This window comes from Cydia fagiglandana, chromosome Z, assembly GCF_963556715.1.
Source record: "Cydia fagiglandana chromosome Z, ilCydFagi1.1, whole genome shotgun sequence".
Lineage (NCBI taxonomy): Eukaryota > Metazoa > Arthropoda > Insecta > Lepidoptera > Tortricidae > Cydia > Cydia fagiglandana.
This window is the reverse complement of record NC_085959.1, coordinates 1211278-1233553: the sequence shown is the minus strand read 5'-3', so window position 1 is coordinate 1233553 and position 22276 is coordinate 1211278. Positions and strand designations below refer to the sequence as shown.

The 22276-nt window shown below is 36.9% G+C and overlaps 1 protein-coding gene across 1 annotated transcript in view; it reads right to left on the bottom strand.

Moving 5' to 3' along the window:
• LOC134678972 (probable NADH dehydrogenase [ubiquinone] 1 alpha subcomplex subunit 12) overlaps window positions 1-22276 on the bottom strand; it is a 70702-nt gene that overhangs the window by 7833 nt on the left and 40593 nt on the right. The gene's annotated exons all lie outside the window — the stretch shown is intronic.

Genomic DNA, 22276 nt, shown 5'->3' with positions numbered 1-22276 from the left:
TTACGGGTTAGACCAATTTTATTAGTAGAAAAGGCACATTTCAAAAAATCCATTTTTTATACTTCTAAGTAGGTATATCCTTTTAAGTGCGGATTTTTATGTTATTTCCACTCAGGATCGCGAGGCCTTTCGACCTTAATAGGAAAAAAATATTGATCAAGTGCGAGTCGGACTCGCGTTTCAAGGGTTCCGTACAACACACAATTTTCAACAATTTTTTTTGTACGTGTAACGTGACGTGAGAGAAACGTCTTGAAAAACCCGAATGAGTCAATCAAGTTTTCAACACATGTAATATGAAGTTTTCTGGCGTGGTGGCTTATCCCATCAAAAACATAAATGTAAAAAAGGAGAGCCAAGTTCAATACAAAAATTATGCTTGGCTGTGGGGTTCGCCGCAAAAAGAATGGAAATCTAAATAAGTGCCAAGTTCTATGCAGAATCCAAATATGTATTTATAGGAACAAAATAACATTATAAACAAGTATTAAACTCTATTTATTTGCTTTATTGGATACCTATAACAATTGCTGTTATTTAAAAAAAATGCGAGATCTTAAAGCAGGTAAGATTTGACTTGGCCAGTTTTCATTACATCAGTCATTTTATAAAGTTATTCAACATATATATTTTGTAATTCTGATAAAAACTGGCCAAGCCAAATCTAACCTACTTTAAGATCTCACATTTTTTTTAAATAACAGCAATTGTTATAGGTATCCAATAAAGCAAAGAAATAGAGTTTAATACTTGTTTATAATGTTATTTTGTTCCTATAAATACATATTTGGATTCTGCATAGAACTTGGCACTCATTTAGATTTCCATTCTTTTTGCGGTGAACCCCACAGCCAAGCATAATTTTTGTATTGAACTTGGCTCTCCTTTTTTTCATTTATGTTTTTGATGGGATATCAATACTTTTTGTAAAGAAAACTAGGCAGGTATTGAGATTTAATGTTTTTTCTTGTGTTTCCGCTGCCACGTAGGCCACCATCCATCCATCCATCGTAGGCCACGTCTACGCCTCGGCTAGTCTGTGGCCATGAGTAAACCCATGCATAAAAAAAAAAAAAAAAAAATATTTTTTACTTCTGTTCTTTGTATTAATTATGTGGTGCCGCGCGTCGCCAACGACACACCGTTGGCCGGTTGTTTAGCGCGTATTACAGGTTTTTTGTATGGGGACCCCCCCCCCCCTATTTTTTAACTTTTTTTATTTTTAGATTTTTTCCTACGCTTACACACAATAACCGAGCTGGATTCCAAATTTCATCCTTCTAGGTCATCTGGAAGTAGGTTAGGTTTAGGTACTTATATGTCAGTCACAATAAAAAATGGTTTTTTTGTATGGGGACCCCCCCTATTTTATGACTTTTTTTATTTTTAGATTTTTTCCTACGCTTTCACACAATAACTGAGCTGGATTCCAAATTTCATCCTTCTAGGTCATCTGGAAGTAGGTTAGGTTTAGGTACTATAAGTCTGTCAGTCAGTCTTAAAATTTACGACTTTTTGACCTTCATAATATAAAGATATTATCTTTATAACCGTTTGAGCTAGCTTCATGAAATTTGGGCTTCTAGATGTCCTTATGGATATAATTAAACACACGTAGTTTTATGTGTTTACGTTAAAGATGTTTTGAGTTATAGAAGGGTCAAAAGTGGCACCAAGTGGTTCGTGTAATATTACACTTGGCGCTGGCTAGCCAGTTCCTTTGCTTGAACTTGGCTTGACACGCTGCCGCGTGTCTAGATATCTCTGCAAATATGCAAAGTAGCTTAGATAGGAAATCAAATGCCGAACAATAGTACAAGTGTCTAAATGCGAAGACTGAAGACCGAGCTCCGCCAGGCGTGTCTCACTCCGCGATTTCGTCGCTTTGCTACAGGTAGCTAAAAGTACATCCGTTCGACCCCAATTTTGGGGTTTGCCATAAGCCGCGCGTGGCGCTGTCGCCACCTAGCGGCCATATCTGTGCTGATCGTGACAGACGCGTTTTGTTAGAGAGTGAGTCTTCTGTACCTAGTACTATTATTTATTCTGTGGCTCCGCGTAGAGCTTAAAACTCGGAGCGTCCGACGGGTCGCGCTTCCTACAACTTCCGCAAGTGTTTTAAAAGCGAAGGCCGAAGAGAGATAATACCTACAAGGTGGCCAAAAAATACGCACATTCCCGTAGCCAGGGAGGTTTTGGGATTATACCTACTGAGCAACATTTACTATGGGACGCGAAATCGCGAAATAAAATGTATCCTCCCATAGAAAACGGACCAGCCAAAACGTATGAAACAGCCAAATTTTTCTTCGCGATTTCGGGGTTGCACGTCGGCACAGGGCGGACACGCCATACATCGAAAATCATTTGCGTTTATATGTGTGCACGGCACGTCTGTACACGCGTCATTGTGTGAGTAAGTGGCTTAGGGCTGACTCGTGCGGCGCGCGGGGAAGGCGAAGCCGAGGCTTGCCGAGGCCGGCCGAAGGACACGACGAGCGGCCCGCTGCGTTGCATAATTCGACCGAAATACGTAAAAAAACAAAATATAGGTTTATGTTTTATTTCGCTCTAATTGTTGAATTGGCTTTGTCAGTTTATAGTCCTGCACGTACTTGGACTTTCAACACGCCATTATTAAATGTACCTTATTGTTTTGATGCCTATTGATTATTTTATATAACATACATAATTAATTCATAAATTCTTAAAATTAAATTAAAAATCAAACGCGAATGTCCCGCGACCAACAAGTTCTTTTTTGTGAAAAGAGTGTTAAACTAAAAATAAAACATTTACGAGGAATATCTGTGTAGAAGGTCTAGTTACCTTAGGTACTTTAAATATTAAATGTTGGCTTAACATTCACAAATTCAACGAACGGGTTTTTTAATTCATATGATATTATTATTTTTACGCTTTAGTATAGCCTTATTTACTGATACACATTTCGTCTCTTTGGAAAACTATATTATTATTCATTTCTACAATAAGTAGGTACCCGTACATCGCACAATACACCGGCATTTTGAACGTTGCGTCATCGCGTCGCGGCGTCGCTAGCCGAACTGAGCGTATGTCAGGAGTCCGTCAGAACTCAGTCGCGGGGCGAGGTAATACGAGTCGGGGCGGGGCGGTGCGTGTCCGTTCTCTATGATACTATTACTTATTCTGTGACGTCGGCAACGGGAATACACTTAGTTTATTTTTTGGCCACCCTGTATAGTGCTTTTTAAAACACGTGACAATACCTAGTAACCTAATCAATCAGTACTATAAGTATCATTGCGGCTGTGTGCCAGATACAGCCTAGTCGCATTTTTTTATCTACAGTCCAACTCACGCATGAAGCTAAAGGCACGCCTCTTCGGGACGCTTCGGGTCTTCGGCCTTATGCGGATATCAGCCTAGGGCCTTCGCAATAGCTGTCTACATCATGTTTCACTGAAAGTATTGCGGCTGTGTCCCTAAAAAAACCTAAACCGCATTTTTGTTTTTAAATCCGACTCACGCTTGACTCTAGATTTCTAATAAGTTTTCTGTCATCTTTAGGTAAAGGACTATTTTGTGTATTTTTTTCAGAATTTTAGACTTAGTAGTTTCGGAGATAGAGGGGGGGAATGGTCATTTTTTGTCTATTTTCTTGAATAACTTCTAAAACTTTTATCGTAAATTTATAAAAAAAATATATTTGAGATTCTCACAATGAGCTCTTTCGTTTGATATGTAACACGGCATAGTTTGCAAAACTTTGATTTTTAATTTTATGGTTTACCCCCCAAAAGTAGCCCCTATGTTTAAAATTCATTTGTTGACGTTACATATCCGTTTTTGGATCACAGACTTACATATGTGTACGAAATTTCAACTTAATTGGTCCAGTAGTTTCGGAGCAAATTGGCTGTGACAGACGGACGGACAGACAGACGCACGAGTGATCCTATAAGGGTTCCGTTTTTTCCTTTTGAGGTACGGAACCCTAAAAAGTATCCTAAAATGTCCATACGTTATTCGTTCCTTCCATTTCGTTACCGTCATACATAGTCTATGAAATTTGCTAACGGAATTGTTTACCTACGCTAGTATGTACATACTAGCACCCAAAAGAAAGCGGTTTTACTGACTGACAAGTTGTGTTTGCCAAGCTATATCCAAGCACTGTTGCATGGATATAGCTTAACTCGGTGAATTGAAAACGACACGTTTGTATATTGATGCAAAATGTTCACGCGTAGGGAAGTAGGTAATAACATCGGGGACTAAAGCCAAGGTGTTGTGACACGGCACTTTGTATGGTTAGCTCAGTTTAACGTTTTTAGGATTGTCTCGAATATAGGATAGTTTTGTTCTATGGCAAGGAAGTCTTTGATGTAGCAACAATATAAATGACAGGCATTCAGCCAATAAGAAACAAATTGAAGCTGATGGTGTTGCTACTTCAAATTAAATCCTAAATTTATGGAATAATATTAATAAATATTTAAATCAAAAACTCAATTTATAAATACAAAATAGGTTGAAATATGTTTAAATAATTAAATATGTTTTATTTCTTTAGTTATACTTACATACAAAATTGTTCCATGAATTTCATTAGTTACTGTTATTTTGATTGTGTCATCCCAGGGATGGTTAGGCTTGAGATCATTTCCTGGTTGGTTTTCGCCCTGGATGGGCATCTTTCATACATAGAACAGTGAAGCGAAATACATCATGCTCTGGTAGCATCGATCAGAGGCTTGGTTATGCAGTAGCCGCTGCATCCATGAGCTAGGGAGCTCATACTGTTGTTATTTTGCCACAAACAGTAAGTAGAATATGATAATATATAGATGTCCTCAGGTGTAACTCCTTGTTGAATCTCTGTTTGACCATTTCGCTTTGTTTCCAGTCTGCTGGTAAAACAATGTGGTTGGGAGGGAGTATCAGAACTGTGAGATGAGTCCACTCTAGGAATTTCCAGCTGGTGAGAAACTGAGATCATATAATGTCTCTTAGATTAGCAGAGCACATGCTTCTAGTTATTAATCTTGAAATGTTTCTTTCAGCTGACGGGGTTTCATTTTTATGTTATTACAAATGTGAATTCAGTCACATATCAGAGTATGGAAGTCTGTCCATATTCCTAAAACTTCAAGTGTGTCTGGTGAGCAGTTCGCCGTGAGGATCTCGCTCTTCTGCTGGGTGGAGAAGACGTCACCTTCTAACTGAGACCTTAGTTTTTCGGTGGCGCTCTGCAGTGTCGGGTCAGATTCCTGCTGCTGCAAAATCGGCTCCGGCACAGCGGAGGATGACACATCGGGCTTGAACTGGTGGAACATTTGTTATGAGGTTGGTGTACGCTTTCCTTCGATCCTAGAAGCAATTTTCCAAATTTAAAGTTAAAGAATTTAGTAGAATCATATGTGATGGCAAATGATAATTTAGGGACTAACAAATTTAGATAGGTCTGCTTGTAAATCATTTTTTAGAACCATTTCTGGCACGACCCAGCTCTATCGCCTGGCATATATTAATATAGGGTGCTTATGCTAGCTTGATGATTTACATGTAGAATAACTGCCGTGTTTCAATTTAGTAATAAATGATGTGTCACAAAAACTAACGTTTCATTTAATATCCTTTATTGCCCTGAATAGCTGATGGAAATAAGTTTAGCACCTGTTTGAGCTTTTGGTAAGTTTCAGTGTTTATTTAATTTAGTAACTTTAATTGTCCGTGAGTTTCCTCAGGGAGAAGCCCACAGCCGGGCTAGGAATATAAACGTGACAGTGTATGTCGCGAAAACTGTCTGTCGCCAAGCTCTTTCGTCGGTTAACTCTTGTTTGTTCGCAGTATACTTAGGTACTCCATTTACAGAAGATTGGTATAGCAGATGCAGAATTCCTTTCAGACTGTCTGAGCGACGTACGTAGGTATAGGTACAAATACAAAAGGTGTTGTCTTATGGTCTTCCCGGTATTGCTTTGACAGCATTGGTGAATTTTCCATATTCGTCACGTCGTTTAGTCATGACTAGGTATATATACCTAGGTAGGTACGACAAGAAGAAGTACCTCTGAGTCTAGCCTAGTCGGTATTAGTGACTCTGCGTACGAAGCAGGGGGTAAGAACTATTATATACCTAATCTGTGGCAGGGACTCTTGGGCACAGAATAAATCTAGACACGCGGCAGCGTGTCAAGCCAAGTTCAAGCAAAGGAACTGGCTAGCCAGCGCCGAGTGTAATATTACACGAACCACTTTTGCATAGAACTTGGCACTCATTTAGATCTCCATTCTTTTTGCGGCGAACCCCACAGCCAAGCATAATTTTTGTATTGAACTTGGCTCTCCTTTCTTACATTTATGTTTTTGGTGGGATAATAGTATACTAGGTACAGAAGACTCACTCTCTAACAAAACGTGTCTGTTACGATCAGGACAGATATGGCCGCTAGGTGGCGACAACGCCACGTGCGGCTTATGGCTAGCCACCAAAATTGGTGTGGAACGGATGTACTCTTAGCTACCTGCAGCAAAGCGACGAAATCGCGGAGTGAGCCACGCCTGCCCTGGGTTCAAATCCTGATAAGGGCTTTGTCCCTGAGCTATGGGTCAATTTCTGAACACGATTTTTTTTCTGTCCGTGATGAAAATCGCGGGTTAGCATCAAATAATACTTACCATTTTTTTTTTTACATAAAGAAGCCACACTTTCACACCGGGTTCCATATGAATTCACTGATTAATTGGTTTTTAGAGTACACTTAAAAATACCTAAAGGCTCAAATTACTACTCCCGTGCCCTGTCCGGAATCTACTTTTGAGCATAATGAAAAATCCTACGAAAAATTCTACATTAGTATCACTAATTTAGTGTCAAATACTTAAACTAGATGATATTTACTATCACTGAGCACAAACACTATTAACTTCATTGTGGTAAATAACTCGTGATCGAAGTTTAAATTTTGTCCGAGCGCGCGAGTAAAATTTCGTCGGCAAAACTCAAAGGGCTCTCACAGCCGACGTCTGTATCTGAACCGCCTCGTGTCCCGCCTCACCTGTACTGGCAGTATTCGGCTGATTCTCAAAGCAAGCGGATGTACGTCAAGCCGCGGCGTGTTCGAGCAAATCGCATAAGTATTTCGGAATCCGGGTGGGCGACAATTTTTTTCTAATTTCGATGCCCCTTATAAATTTTATTTCCCACATAGCTTTTCAAAAACAATTGTCATATTTAGGAGCCCTTTATGTATCTTTATGTAAGTGATAACATAACAGTTTGGTTAAACACGATTTAAATTTTTTGCGAATTTTTTTATTACGAATTCTAATTTCCGTGCCCTAATTCCCATAGAATATTTACCTAAAACAGCTGATTAAGTGGCACGGGAATTAGAAAGTATTACATTTATTGTCAACAAATTTTTAATTGGAGGCACTGTAAGTTAATTGGCAATGTTTACGTCATATTATTATTACATATATATATATATATATATATATATATATATATATATATATATTTATATATATTGGCGTTGAATATATATTATATGTAATAATAATATGACGTATGCACAAAAATCTATGAACGGTTTTTTAGTATAAGTACTATAGTACATACTTACAGGGTGGACCCGAATAACCCGGGCAATTTTAATACGTAAGGTAAGGTGGGGTAAGACTATCACTTGTATGGAATCCTCGTACTGTTAGTCTTGCGCCACCTTACCTTATTCATTTTTCATATTATAATATTAAAATATTATATAAACAAAACTATTTTTGGAATTATTACATATTATAATACCCGTACCTAAGGTTACATGAAACAAAATGAATCAAATTTACAATGATTTTATTTTGTAAATTTGACAGCTGACAGCGTAAGCCGGATAAAGTTTAAATATCTGGGAGACCGAGCTTTGCTCGGAAAACATATACCTACCTAAAAACTCAAAAATGCGCGTTTTCCCAGAGACACCTAGCTAGATCGATTTTTCATCCCAGAAAACGCCCATATATCATCAAATTTCATCGAAATCGTTAGAGCCGTTTCCGAGATCCCCGAAATATATACAAGAATTGCTCGTTTAATAGATTAGTTGTTATAAATTAGCTTTTCTAATAGGTACAAGAAAAAATAAATATATCCTATTCTTACTATATTATAAATGCGAAAGTATCTCTGTCTGTCTGTCTGTTATTTCGTCGCGCTTAAGCCGCTGAAACAATATCATCTTGATAATACATATTTGGCATGGAGATAGTTTGAGGCCTGAAGAAGTACAAAGGATCTGGGGGCACGGCAGTGCCGCCGCCAAGTCGAGCAAAACAAAGTGGCACGGCCGTACCATCAAATCTCAATAACATTCTTTCTAAATAACATTTAATTTGAGCATGTAGTCTAAGAATTAATACACTTTAAAATCCCTTAGTTTTGTCACTGGCACAATCACTCTCAATCAATATTATTTTAAGGTACTTCTAGCATACCCACAAGTTCCAAATTTGAAACTTAATTAGGTTTTAGCTTTTTAAGCCAATAAAAATCTAATAATACAGCAATATTAGTCACGTTCTAAAGATAACTGCATAATTAAGTTAGTAATCCTATAGAAATATATGCGATAACAACGTTACCTTTTAGTTCTTACAATTAGTAGGGAAAGTAAAGGTACACTACGATGGACGATGTGAGTATGAATAAAGATGTATTATGATATGTATATACATAGTATCAGTATGGTATGGGTATGTTTACTCGAAAAGAAGGACAGCCTACAAAAAGAGATGGGATCATGTCAATTCATGCAAAAAGATGCAAATCTCGCAACGCAGTTCTTCTACTCTACTACAAAAAAGTTTTGGGATGTAATGTTAAACCAAGTCGGTTATTTTAGTCAGTGCCGGGGGGTATTTTGTAAGCAAGTTTTTTTTAGGAAGATTATGATATTTTTGAGAAATTACTTAACCAACCTACACTTTGAAGATTTTCCCGCAGGGCAGGGACACCCCGTATACCTATCTGTAAAGTAAGGCGGGGTAAGACTAACTTAGTTTATTTTGATCGGGGCAAGACTAACAGTATGAGGATTCCATACAAGTGATAGTCTTACCCCGGTGATAGTCTTACCCCACCTTACCTCATATGTGTTCAAACAATTTTTTGGGTTATTAATTTATGAAGGCAGCATATTCGATTTCTTCAGATTAACTTACACAATAACTTCTTCTCACTGTGCCCCTATTTATTTCTTAGTATCATTTCCTATAAGACCATATACCAGATCATACACCTTGTACCTATCTACAAGCAGATACATAATGACACTTTTTAATGAATAGTTTTGTATGTAAAGGCGGACAAGTTTACGAAACTACTCAAAGTATTGTTTTGAAATATGTACATTTTACTAAGAACTCTAGAGATTAGTTGCCATTAAAATAAAGGAAAGGATTAGTCATATACGTAGTTTTTAGTGTAACATACTTTCGTAGATTTGTCGTTCGAAACTAAAATTAAAGAAGGTAAATATGTCCGATGCCACTTCAGTATGGTTGCAGTATATTATTGTAGATTAAAATATACATAAATAATAGTTTTAAGTGCCAAAATAAGTTAAGAAAACAATTCCCGTGCCGTGTTCTAATTTCCGTCCTAGTAAAATCTAATTTCCATGGACATACTAATTCCCGTGCCCTGACCAAAATTTTAAATTTAAATAACTTTTATAGTTTTATGAATATTTTTATCCCATAAGAAAATTAATATTTATTATATTTTTTATCAAATTCTCAGCATATTTTTTTTTGTGTAATGTTGGTATTTCAAAATTCCATGGAAATTAGACAAAAATGCTCGTTTGGTGAAATTGACCCCTATGAATGATTTTAGGGTTCCGTAGCCAAATAGCAAAAACGGAACCTTATAGATTCGTCATGTCTGTCTGTCTGTCTGTCTGTCCGTATGTCACAGCCACTTTTTTCCGAAACTATAAGCCCTATACTGTTGAAACTTGATAAGTAGATGTATTTTATGAACCGCATTAAGATTTTCATACAAAAAATAGAAAAAAAACAATAATTTTTTAGGGTTCCCCATACATAGAACTGAAACTCAAATTTTTTTTTTCATCAAACCCATACGTGTGGCGTATCTATGGACAGGTCTTCAAAAATGATACTGAGGTTTCTAATATCATTTTCTTCTAAACTTAATAGAATAGAGACACTTCCAAAGTGGTAAAATGTGTATCCCCCCCCCCCCCCCGCCTGTAACTTCTAAAATAAGAGAATGATAAAACTAAAAAAAATATATGATGTACATTACCACGCAAACTTCCACCGAAAATTGGTTTGAATAAGATTTGTTAAGTAGTTTTTTTTTAATACGTCTTATTAAACCGTAAACCGCAATTTTATTATGTTACTTGCTGTTACGGAACCCTTCATGGGCTAGTCCGACTCGCACTTGGCCGCTTGTTTTTGTAAGAAACTATTTATCTACACCGTGTTTTTTTTATTTCCGGTAATTTCAAGGGTGCATTCCTGAGCTTAAATCAAGTAACTTTCTCAAAGACACCGATATTCTAATTAACTCCATTTCGGAGATAATATTTATTTTTTCCTATAAGACAAGCGTGTACACTTACCTTATAGTCCTGTAGCGCTGGCTATATTTTGAGCCCTAACTTAAAGTAATATTAAAGTCAAATTTTTTTTCGCTTACGAATGCTGTTTTAAGATGTTAATCTTACATTTTGTTTTGTGTCACAGATATTATTTGCTTTTTAAGTTATTTAATAATTTGTGGTAATTATTTTTATTTTGAATTATTTTGGAGAAAAGAATATTCGAGAGAAAACATGTAACTGTGTCGCATTTAGGATAGTTTTTTTAATGTGAAAACATAGTTTGTGTCAATTACGTCCATTGCAATCGGGTACTATGTCATACTATTCAAAATTACTCAAAAAATAATTAAGGTAAAAAAAAATGCTGACGTCGCATTTAATCGTGTCAATATGTACATTACATGTTTTTGTGTCTTATTGAGGCACAGCTTCATAAGATTTTCTGATAATTTTGTTCTAACAAGCTATTACCATAACAAAAGAATATTAAGGTTACTAGAGTTCACACCTTATTAATATAAAAGGCGGGATAAATAAGAAATATGAAGTTGTGTCAGTTTCATCCACTGCATAAACAAATAATACAAAAATAATGTTCGCGTTCATACGACGCTAGCGGGTGGCTCTTAACGGGCAACGCGGGCCGTGCGCGGGGAGCGGGCGCGGCGGGCGCGGTGCGACCTTGGCGTGGCGGCGGGTAAGGGCCTCTCTCTAAAAACCACACGTTGCGTACGCAACGCATGTTTACTTCGCCTGCGTGCCAAATTAACGCAACTTATGCAAAGTTATACTACTACAAAGAGAACTTATAAATATTGTACAATGTCACCATTTAGCAAAAGAACTGTAAGTAAGTACATCTTATTGCGAGAATTAAGGTCTGTTTATATCTATGTATACACATTACGGTTACGCATCATATACTTGTGACAATGACAGGGAAAAGGTACCACTTGAGTAAAATTTGCTTATTAATACCGTGACTTGAGGTAACTTTCATTCTTTGATAAAAATATTACTTCTTGAACTTAATTTATATTAATGTTATCAATATTTTGATTTCTATATCTAATATCTAATCAAGTCTAACTTCAATATATCTTAATTATATGGACTAATAAATTTTAATATAATCATTTTTTTTTTCATTATAAATAGCACAAACCAGTCTTTCCATACTTAATGTAAATTATGCACATTATTTTATTAATGTATTTTTTGTTCTTAGCATTTTTTTTTATAATAGATGTTATTAATTATGTACACGTATTGAGGTTATTTAATGCCTGTTTATTCTGATGTTTTGAATACATTTACCTTAAATAATAATTACCAACAATTTTGATAGTTCAAGCTTCTTGGATAATAATTACCTTTGGGTTCAATTGGCGTAAAGGACATTTTGGCGAAAATGAGTTATATCCACTACCGTAGCCTCAAGGGGCTTAACTGACAAAACGCCAGGATATCTTTCCAGGAGAGCCAAAAATCAGTTTAATTTTGAGAAAAAAATCAGACCTTTTTTGTTTGTTTGAATTAACTGATGCCTGTATGTGGCTTATTCCTAACTTTTTGAGGTCTTTTAAACTGATTTCTTGAATACAATGCTTATTTACAAAAATAGCTTGTCCATTACGCCAAAAAACACGACTATTTTTAAAAAGGCGTCCCTTACGCCTCTTCTTTAATGTTTATCTTATCAGAAAAAGGGCGTAATGTACTAAAAATTAAACTGTTTTAGTACCAGTTGGCGTAAATCCAACAATTTCGTTGCAATATTCGCAACTTGCATTTAGGATACACTATATTTCTAAGTATGTACTATAATTTACATTTTTTTTTCTGAAAATTTATAGAGATGTATGTATTTACTGTCAAGTTTCCCCCATTTTTGTTATTTTGGATACTTAAACGTGGTCGTTTACAAGAAAACAATGTTTTTTTACACACTACAAAAACAATGTTTTTTTTTATTTGTTTATATTACTTCAAGTATATTAATTAAATTAAATTTGGTAGGTGAGAAGAGATCTCTGCTAAAAACAATTGAAAACCGAAGGGGAAACATGTTGGGGCACCTGATACGTCACGATACTTACATAAAGGAAGACCGAGACGTTCATATATTGACCAGGCCAAAGAGAAAATTAATTTAGTGACGTATCAGGAGCTCAAAACAGTGGCAGAGAAAAGAACGGAATGGCGAATACTCTACCGACAAGAGCTAGGCTCTTAAGAACAATGATGATGATGATTACTTCAACAGAATCACTGCTGTCCTACCATTTATACAGGGTGTCCAGTAATTAATGGACAACCTTCTAACCATCGACAGGGCACCTTAGGCTGGTCCAGAAAATGCACTTATAGGTTTAGTAAAAGTTTCGTGGTTTTCGAGATAATCGCACTTTTCTAATTTTGGTTCCTTGTTTCACTGTAATGATCGCTGAGGACATAAATGAAAAGATTTTTACCTTCTGTTTTTTGAAAAATATTCTCAAATAGGCCTGCTAACCGAACCGATAGGTAATACAGTTTTTCCATAGCCAAGGTGTATTTTTAGAAGACCTTAATCCAAAAAAATACATTGTACTCTAACATTTTTAAGAAGTCTGATCGCTTGTGGTGAAAAAAAAAACGTATGGAGAACAGAGTGGCCAACTTTCTTAAAAATAGTTTATCTAATAACCGGTGTGAAGTTAGCAGCCAAAGTTAGCAGCCGCCGATAACCCAACCAAATTAAGAAGTCAAAATTTTTAATGTAAAAAATGTCATAGAAAACCACTAAAAGAGCACCTGATACATGTAATTACAAAGTAAACAGACCGAACAAGACTACAAGTGATGAAAAACTAAAATATGTACATTTTCGTCACAGAACTCATGCTATCTGTAATATCGCCTAATAAAACGGCAAGCTAGCTCTAGAGGTTTTTAAAACCGGTTCCATGCAGCATGCAGCAAAAGCTGCTGGGATCTATAAGTGATACTCGACCATAAACTTGGAGAAAAGGGGAGACCAAGGCAAACTGAACCCAAAATATTCTAAATAGTTGCAGTATTCAAAGATTTTTACCATGAAGGACGGCAAGCAAGGGATTTTCGACCTATGTGACAGATAGCTACTGTCATAACCTACAAACGATTGTGCGTCGCAAGTTGATACTCGATCGATAAGACTAGTCAATTAACAGAAAATTATAAAATTAAGATTTTCTTACTTAAGTGGCTGCTGAGAGCTACAAGTGCTGAAACGGCAAGCAAGAGATTTTTGAAACCTGAACTATAAAGCTAGATAATCATGCTAAAGAACTGCTGAGAGCTTTAAGTGATACTCGACCGCAAACATTGTGAAAAGGGGATACCAAAGCGAAATGTACCCAAAATATTCTGAAAAGTTGCAGTTTTCAAAGATTTTTACCATGAAGGACGGCAAGCAAGGGATTTTCGACCTATGTGACAGATAGCTACTGTCATAACCTACAAACGATTGTGCGTCGCAAGTTGATACTCGATCGATAAGACTAGTCAATTAACAGAAAATTATAAAATTAAGATTTTCTTGCTTAAGTGGCTGATGAGAGCTACAAGTGCTGAAACGGCAAGCAAGAGATTTTTGAAACCTGAACTATATAGCTAGATAATCATGCTAAAGAACTGCTGAGAGCTTTAAGTGATTCTCGACCGCAAAAATTGTGAAAAGGGGATACCAAAGCGAAATGTACCCAAAATATTCTGAAAAGTTTCAGTTTTCAAAGATTTGTAGCATGAAGGACGGCAAGCAAGGGATTTTCGACCTATGTGACAGATAGCTACTGTCAGAACCTACAAACGATTGTACGTCGCAAGTTGATACTCGATCGATAAGACTAGTCAATTAACAGAAAATTATAAAATTAAGATTTTCTTACTTAAGTGGCTGCTGAGAGCTACAAGTGCTGAAACGGCCAGCAAGAGATTTTTGAAACCTGAACTATACAGCTAGATAATCATGCTAAATAACTGCTGAGAGCTTTAAGTGATACTCGACCGCAAACATTGTGAAAAGGGGATACCAAAGCGAAATGTACCCAAAATATTCTGAAAAGTTGCAGTTTTCAAAGATTTTTACCATGAAGGACGGCAAGCAAGGGATTTTCGACCTATGTGACAGATAGCTACTGTCATAACCTACAAACGATTGTGCATCGCAAATTGATACTCGATCGATAAGACTAGTAAATTTACAGAAATTTATAAAATTAAGATTTTCTTACTTAAGTGGCTGATGAGAGCTACAAGTGCTGAAACGGCCAGCAAGAGATTTTTGAAACCTGAACTATACAGCTAGATAATCACGCTAAAGAACTGCTGAGAGCTTTAAGTGATACTCGACCGTAAACATTGTGAAAAGGGGATACCAAAGCGAAATGTACCCAAAATATTCTGAAAAGTGGTAGTTTTCAAAGATTTTTACCATGAAGGACGGCAAGCAAGGGATTTTCGACCTATGTGACAGATAGCTACTGTCATAACCTACAAACGATTGTGCGTCGCAAGTTGATACTCGATCGATAAGACTAGTCAATTAACAGAAAATTATAAAATTAAGATTTTCTTGCTTAAGTGGCTGATGAGAGCTACAAGTGCTGAAACGGCAAGCAAGAGATTTTTGAAACCTGAACTATATAGCTAGATAATCATGCTAAAGAACTGCTGAGAGCTTTAAGTGATACTCGATCGCAAACATTGTGAAAAGGGGATACCAAAGCGAAATGTACCCAAAATATTCTGAAAAGTTGCAGTTTTCAAAGATTTTTACCATGAAGGACGGCAAGCAAGGGATTTTCGACCTATGTGACAGATAGCTACTGACATAACCTACAAATGATTGTGCGTCGCAAGTTGATACTCGATCGATAAGACTAGTCAATTAACAGAAAATTATAAAATTAAGATTTTCCTACTTAAGTAAGAAGACCGTCAAAATAACTCTATTTAGGGCATTTTGTCAGTCTTTTTATACGTGCAGCCTGTGGGTCAAGTGTACGCAGAGATCTCTCAATGCCTTACGCATTCAGTATAATAACGGGTTCAGAATGTTGTTGGGGTTGCCTCGATTTTGCAGTGCGTCGGGGATGTTTGCCGAAGCGCGCGTGGATGGCTTCCAAGCCATAATGCGCAAGAGAGTGGCCTCCCTGATGCGCCGTGTTAGGGAAAGCCCCAGCAGCCTTCTGAACACTGTTATAGACAATTTACAGTGTCCAATAGTGCGCAAATGGAACTCTATGCACATGGACCATAGAGGTGCTGTTGGGCAAACTTAGTTAAGTATTTTAAGAAGTAGTTTAATTTAATTTAATTTAATTTATTGTATTAGGTATTTATATATGTAATGTAATTATTAAAATGTATGGATCTGGTTATCCGAAATAAAAATATATTAAATATTAAATTATTAAGTGGCTGATGAGAGCTACAAGTGCTGAAATGGCAAGCAAGAGATTTTTGAAACCTGAACTATACAGCTAGATAATCATGCTAAAGAACTGCTGAGAGCTTTAGGTGATACGCACCCGTAAACTTTGTGAAAAGGGCGGAAAAAAGCGAATAGTACCCTACATATTCTGAAAAGTTGCAGTTCACTTAAAGCTCTCAGCAGTTCTTTAGCATGATTATCTAGCTGTATAGTTCAGGTTTCAAAAATCTCCTGCTGGCCGTTTCAGCACTTGTAGCTCTCATCAGCCACTTAAGTAGGAAAATCTTAATTTTATAATTTTCTGTTAATTGACTAGTCTTATCGATCGAGTATCAACTTGCGACGCACAATCGTTTGTAGGTTATGACAGTAGCTATCTGTCACATAGGTCGAAAATCCCTTGCCTGCCGTCCTTCATGCTACAAATCTTTGAAAACTGGAACTTTTCAGAATATTTTGGGTACATTTGCTTTGGTATCCCCTTTTCACAATGTTTGCGGTCGAGTATCACTTAAAGCTCTCAGCAGTTCTTTAGCATGATTATCTAGCTGTATAGTTCAGGTTTCAAAAATCTCTTGCTGGCCGTTTCAGCACTTGTAGCTCTCAGCAGCCACTTAAGTAAGAAAATCTTAATTTTATAATTTTCTGTTAATTGACTAGTCTTATCGATCGAGTATCAACTTGCGACGCACAATCGTTTGTAGGTTATGACAGTAGCTATCTGTCACATAGGTCGAAAATCCCTTGCTTGCCGTCCTTCATGGTAAAAATCTTTGAAAACTGCAACTTTTCAGAATATTTTGGGTACATTTCGCTTTGGTATCCCCTTTTCACAATGTTTGCGGTCGAGTATCACTTAAAGCTCTCAGCAGTTATTTAGCATGATTATCTAGCTGTATAGTTCAGGTTTCAAAAATCTCTTGCTGGCCGTTTCAGCACTTGTAGCTCTCAGCAGCTACTTAAGTAAGAAAATCTTAATTTTATAATTTTCTGTTAATTGACTAGTCTTATCGATCGAGTATCAACTTGCGACGCACAATCGTTTGTAGGTTATGACAGTAGCTATCTGTCACATAGGTCGAAAATCCCTTGCTTGCCGTCCTTCATGCTACAAATCTTTGAAAACTGCAACTTTTCAGAATATTTTGGGTACATTTCGCTTTGGTATCCCCTTTTCACAATGTTTGCGGTCGAGTATCACTTATAGCTCTCAGCAGTTCCTTAGCGTGATTATCTAGCTGTATAGTTCAGGTTTCAAAAATCTCTTGCTGGCCGTTTCAGCACTTGTAGCTCTCATCAGCCACTTAAGTAAGAAAATCTTAATTTTATAATTTTCTGTTAATTGACTAGTCTTATCGATCGAGTATCAACTTGCGACGTTCAATCGTTTGTAGGTTATGACAGTAGCTATCTGTCACATAGGTCGAAAATCCCTTGCTTGCCGTCCTTCATGGTAAAAATCTTTGAAAACTACCACTTTTCAGAATATTTTGGGTACATTTCGCTTTGGTATCCCCTTTTCACAATGTTTGCGGTCGAGTATCACTTAAAGCTCTCAGCAGTTATTTAGCATGATTATCTAGCTGTATAGTTCAGGTTTCAAAAATCTCTTGCTGGCCGTTTCAGCACTTGTAGCTCTCAGCAGCTACTTAAGTAAGAAAATCTTAATTTTATAATTTTCTGTAAATTTACTAGTCTTATCGATCGAGTATCAATTTGCAATGCACAATCATTTGTAGGTTATGACAGTAGCTATCTGTCACATAGGTCGAAAATCCCTTGCTTGCCGTCCTTCATGGTAAAAATCTTTGAAAACTGCAACTTTTCAGAATATTTTGGGTACATTTCGCTTTGGTATCCCCTTTTCACAATGTTTACGGTCGAGTATCACTTAAAGCTCTCAGCAGTTCTTTAGCGTGATTATCTAGCTGTATAGTTCAGGTTTCAAAAATCTCTTGCTGGCCGTTTCAGCACTTGTAGCTCTCATCAGCCACTTAAGTAAGAAAATCTTAATTTTATAAATTTCTGTAAATTTACTAGGCTTATCGATCGAGTATCAATTTGCGATGCACAATCATTTGAAGGTTATGACAGTAGCTATCTGTCACATAGGTCGAAAATCCCTTGCTTGCCGTCCTTCATGGTAAAAATCTTTGAAAACTGAAACTTTTCAGAATATTTTGGGTACATTTCGCTTTGGTATCCCCTTTTCACAATGTTTGCGGTCGAGTATCACTTAAAGCTCTCAGCAGTTATTTAGCATGATTATCTAGCTGTATAGTTCAGGTTTCAAAAATCTCTTGCTGGCCGTTTCAGCACTTGTAGCTCTCAGCAGCTACTTAAGTAAGAAAATCTTAATTTTATAATTTTCTGTTAATTGACTAGTCTTATCGATCGAGTATCAACTTGCGACGCACAATCGTTTGTAGGTTATGACAGTAGCTATCTGTCACATAGGTCGAAAATCCCTTGCTTGCCGTCCTTCATGCTACAAATCTTTGAAAACTGCAACTTTTCAGAATATTTTGGGTACATTTCGCTTTGGTATCCCCTTTTCACAATGTTTGCGGTCGAGTATCACTTATAGCTCTCAGCAGTTCCTTAGCGTGATTATCTAGCTGTATAGTTCAGGTTTCAAAAATCTCTTGCTGGCCGTTTCAGCACTTGTAGCTCTCATCAGCCACTTAAGTAAGAAAATCTTAATTTTATAATTTTCTGTTAATTGACTAGTCTTATCGATCGAGTATCAACTTGCGACGCACAATCGTTTGTAGGTTATGACAGTAGCTATCTGTCACATAGGTCGAAAATCCCTTGCTTGCCGTCCTTCATGGTAAAAATCTTTGAAAACTGCAACTTTTCAGAATATTTTGGGTACATTTCGCTTTGGTATCCCCTTTTCACAATGTTTGCGGTCGAGTATCACTTAAAGCTCTCAGCAGTTATTTAGCATGATTATCTAGCTGTATAGTTCAGGTTTCAAAAATCTCTTGCTGGCCGTTTCAGCACTTGTAGCTCTCAGCAGCCACTTAAGTAAGAAAATCTTAATTTTATAATTTTCTGTTAATTGACTAGTCTTATCGATCGAGTATCAACTTGCGACGCACAATCGTTTGTAGGTTATGACAGTAGCTATCTGTCACATAGGTCGAAAATCCCTTGCTTGCCGTCCTTCATGCTACAAATCTTTGAAAACTGCAACTTTTCAGAATATTTTGGGTACATTTCGCTTTGGTATCCCCTTTTCACAATGTTTGCGGTCGAGTATCACTTATAGCTCTCAGCAGTTCCTTAGCGTGATTATCTAGCTGTATAGTTCAGGTTTCAAAAATCTCTTGCTGGCCGTTTCAGCACTTGTAGCTCTCATCAGCCACTTAAGTAAGAAAATCTTAATTTTATAATTTTCTGTTAATTGACTAGTCTTATCGATCGAGTATCAACTTGCGACGCACAATCGTTTGTAGGTTATGACAGTAGCTATCTGTCACATAGGTCGAAAATCCCTTGCTTGCCGTCCTTCATGGTAAAAATCTTTGAAAACTGCAACTTTTCAGAATATTTTGGGTACATTTCGCTTTGGTATCCCCTTTTCACAATGTTTGCGGTCGAGTATCACTTAAAGCTCTCAGCAGTTATTTAGCATGATTATCTAGCTGTATAGTTCAGGTTTCAAAAATCTCTTGCTGGCCGTTTCAGCACTTGTAGCTCTCAGCAGCCACTTAAGTAAGAAAATCTTAATTTTATAATTTTCTGTTAATTGACTAGTCTTATCGATCGAGTATCAACTTGCGACGCACAATCGTTTGTAGGTTATGACAGTAGCTATCTGTCACATAGGTCGAAAATCCCTTGCTTGCCGTCCTTCATGCTACAAATCTTTGAAAACTGCAACTTTTGAGAATATTTTGGGTACATTTCGCTTTGGTATCCCCTTTTCACAATGTTTGCGGTCGAGTATCACTTAAAGCTCTCAGCAGTTCTTTAGCATGATTATCTAACTGTATAGTTCAGGTTTCAAAAATCTCCTGCTGGCCGTTTCAGCACTTGTAGCTCTCATCAGCCACTTAAGTAAGAAAATCTTAATTTTATAATTTTCTGTTAATTGACTAGTCTTATCGATCGAGTATCAACTTGCGACGCACAATCGTTTGTAGATTATGACAGTAGCTATCTGTCACATAGGTCGAAAATCCCTTGCTTGCCGTCCTTCATGCTACAAATCTTTGAAAACTGCAACTTTTGAGAATATTTTGGGTACATTTCGCTTTGGTATCCCCTTTTCACAATGTTTGCGGTCGAGTATCACTTAAAGCTCTCAGCAGTTCTTTAGCATGATTATCTAACTGTATAGTTCAGGTTTCAAAAATCTCCTGCTGGCCGTTTCAGCACTTGTAGCTCTCATCAGCCACTTAAGTAAGAAAATCTTAATTTTATAATTTTCTGTTAATTGACTAGTCTTATCGATCGAGTATCAACTTGCGACGCACAATCGTTTGTAGATTATGACAGTAGCTATCTGTCACATAGGTCGAAAATCCCTTGCTTGCCGTCCTTCATGCTACAAATCTTTGAAAACTGCAACTTTTCAGAATATTTTGGGTACATTTCGCTTTGGTATCCCCTTTTCACAATGTTTGCGGTCGAGTATCACTTAAAGCTCTCAGCAGTTATTTAGCATGATTATCTAGCTGTATAGTTCAGGTTTCAAAAATCTCTTGCTGGCCGTTTCAGCACTTGTAGCTCTCATCAGCCACTTAAGTAAGAAAATCTTAATTTTATAATTTTCTGTTAATTGACTAGTCTTATCGATCGAGTATCAACTTGCGACGCACAATCGTTTGTAGGTTATGACAGTAGCTATCTGTCACATAGGTCGAAAATCCCTTGCTTGCCGTCCTTCATGGTAAAAATCTTTGAAAACTACCACTTTTCAGAATATTTTGGGTACATTTCGCTTTGGTATCCCCTTTTCACAATGTTTGCGGTCGAGTATCACTTAAAGCTCTCAGCAGTTCTTTAGCATGATTATCTAGCTATATAGTTCAGGTTTCAAAAATCTCTTGCTTGCCGTTTCAGCACTTGTAGCTCTCATCAGCCACTTAAGTAAGAAAATCTTAATTTTATAATTTTCTGTTAATTGACTAGTCTTATCGATCGAGTATCAACTTGCGACGTTCAATCGTTTGTAGGTTATGACAGTAGCTATCTGTCACATAGGTCGAAAATCCCTTGCTTGCCGTCCTTCATGCTACAAATCTTTGAAAACTACCACTTTTCAGAATATTTTGGGTACATTTCGCTTTGGTATCCCCTTTTCACAATGTTTGCGGTCGAGTATCACTTAAAGCTCTCAGCAGTTATTTAGCATGATTATCTAGCTGTATAGTTCAGGTTTCAAAAATCTCTTGCTGGCCGTTTCAGCACTTGTAGCTCTCAGCAGCCACTTAAGTAAGAAAATCTTAATTTTATAATTTTCTGTTAATTGACTAGTCTTATCGATCGAGTATCAACTTGCGACGCACAATCGTTTGTAGGTTATGACAGTAGCTATCTGTCACATAGGTCGAAAATCCCTTGCTTGCCGTCCTTCATGCTACAAATCTTTGAAAACTGCAACTTTTCAGAATATTTTGGGTACATTTCGCTTTGGTATCCCCTTTTCACAATGTTTGCGGTCGAGTATCACTTATAGCTCTCAGCAGTTCCTTAGCGTGATTATCTAGCTGTATAGTTCAGGTTTCAAAAATCTCTTGCTGGCCGTTTCAGCACTTGTAGCTCTCATCAGCCACTTAAGTAAGAAAATCTTAATTTTATAATTTTCTGTTAATTGACTAGTCTTATCGATCGAGTATCAACTTGCGACGTTCAATCGTTTGTAGGTTATGACAGTAGCTATCTGTCACATAGGTCGAAAATCCCTTGCTTGCCGTCCTTCATGGTAAAAATCTTTGAAAACTACCACTTTTCAGAATATTTTGGGTACATTTCGCTTTGGTATCCCCTTTTCACAATGTTTGCGGTCGAGTATCACTTAAAGCTCTCAGCAGTTCTTTAGCATGATTATCTAGCTATATAGTTCAGGTTTCAAAAATCTCTTGCTTGCCGTTTCAGCACTTGTAGCTCTCATCAGCCACTTAAGTAAGAAAATCTTAATTTTATAATTTTCTGTTAATTGACTAGTCTTATCGATCGA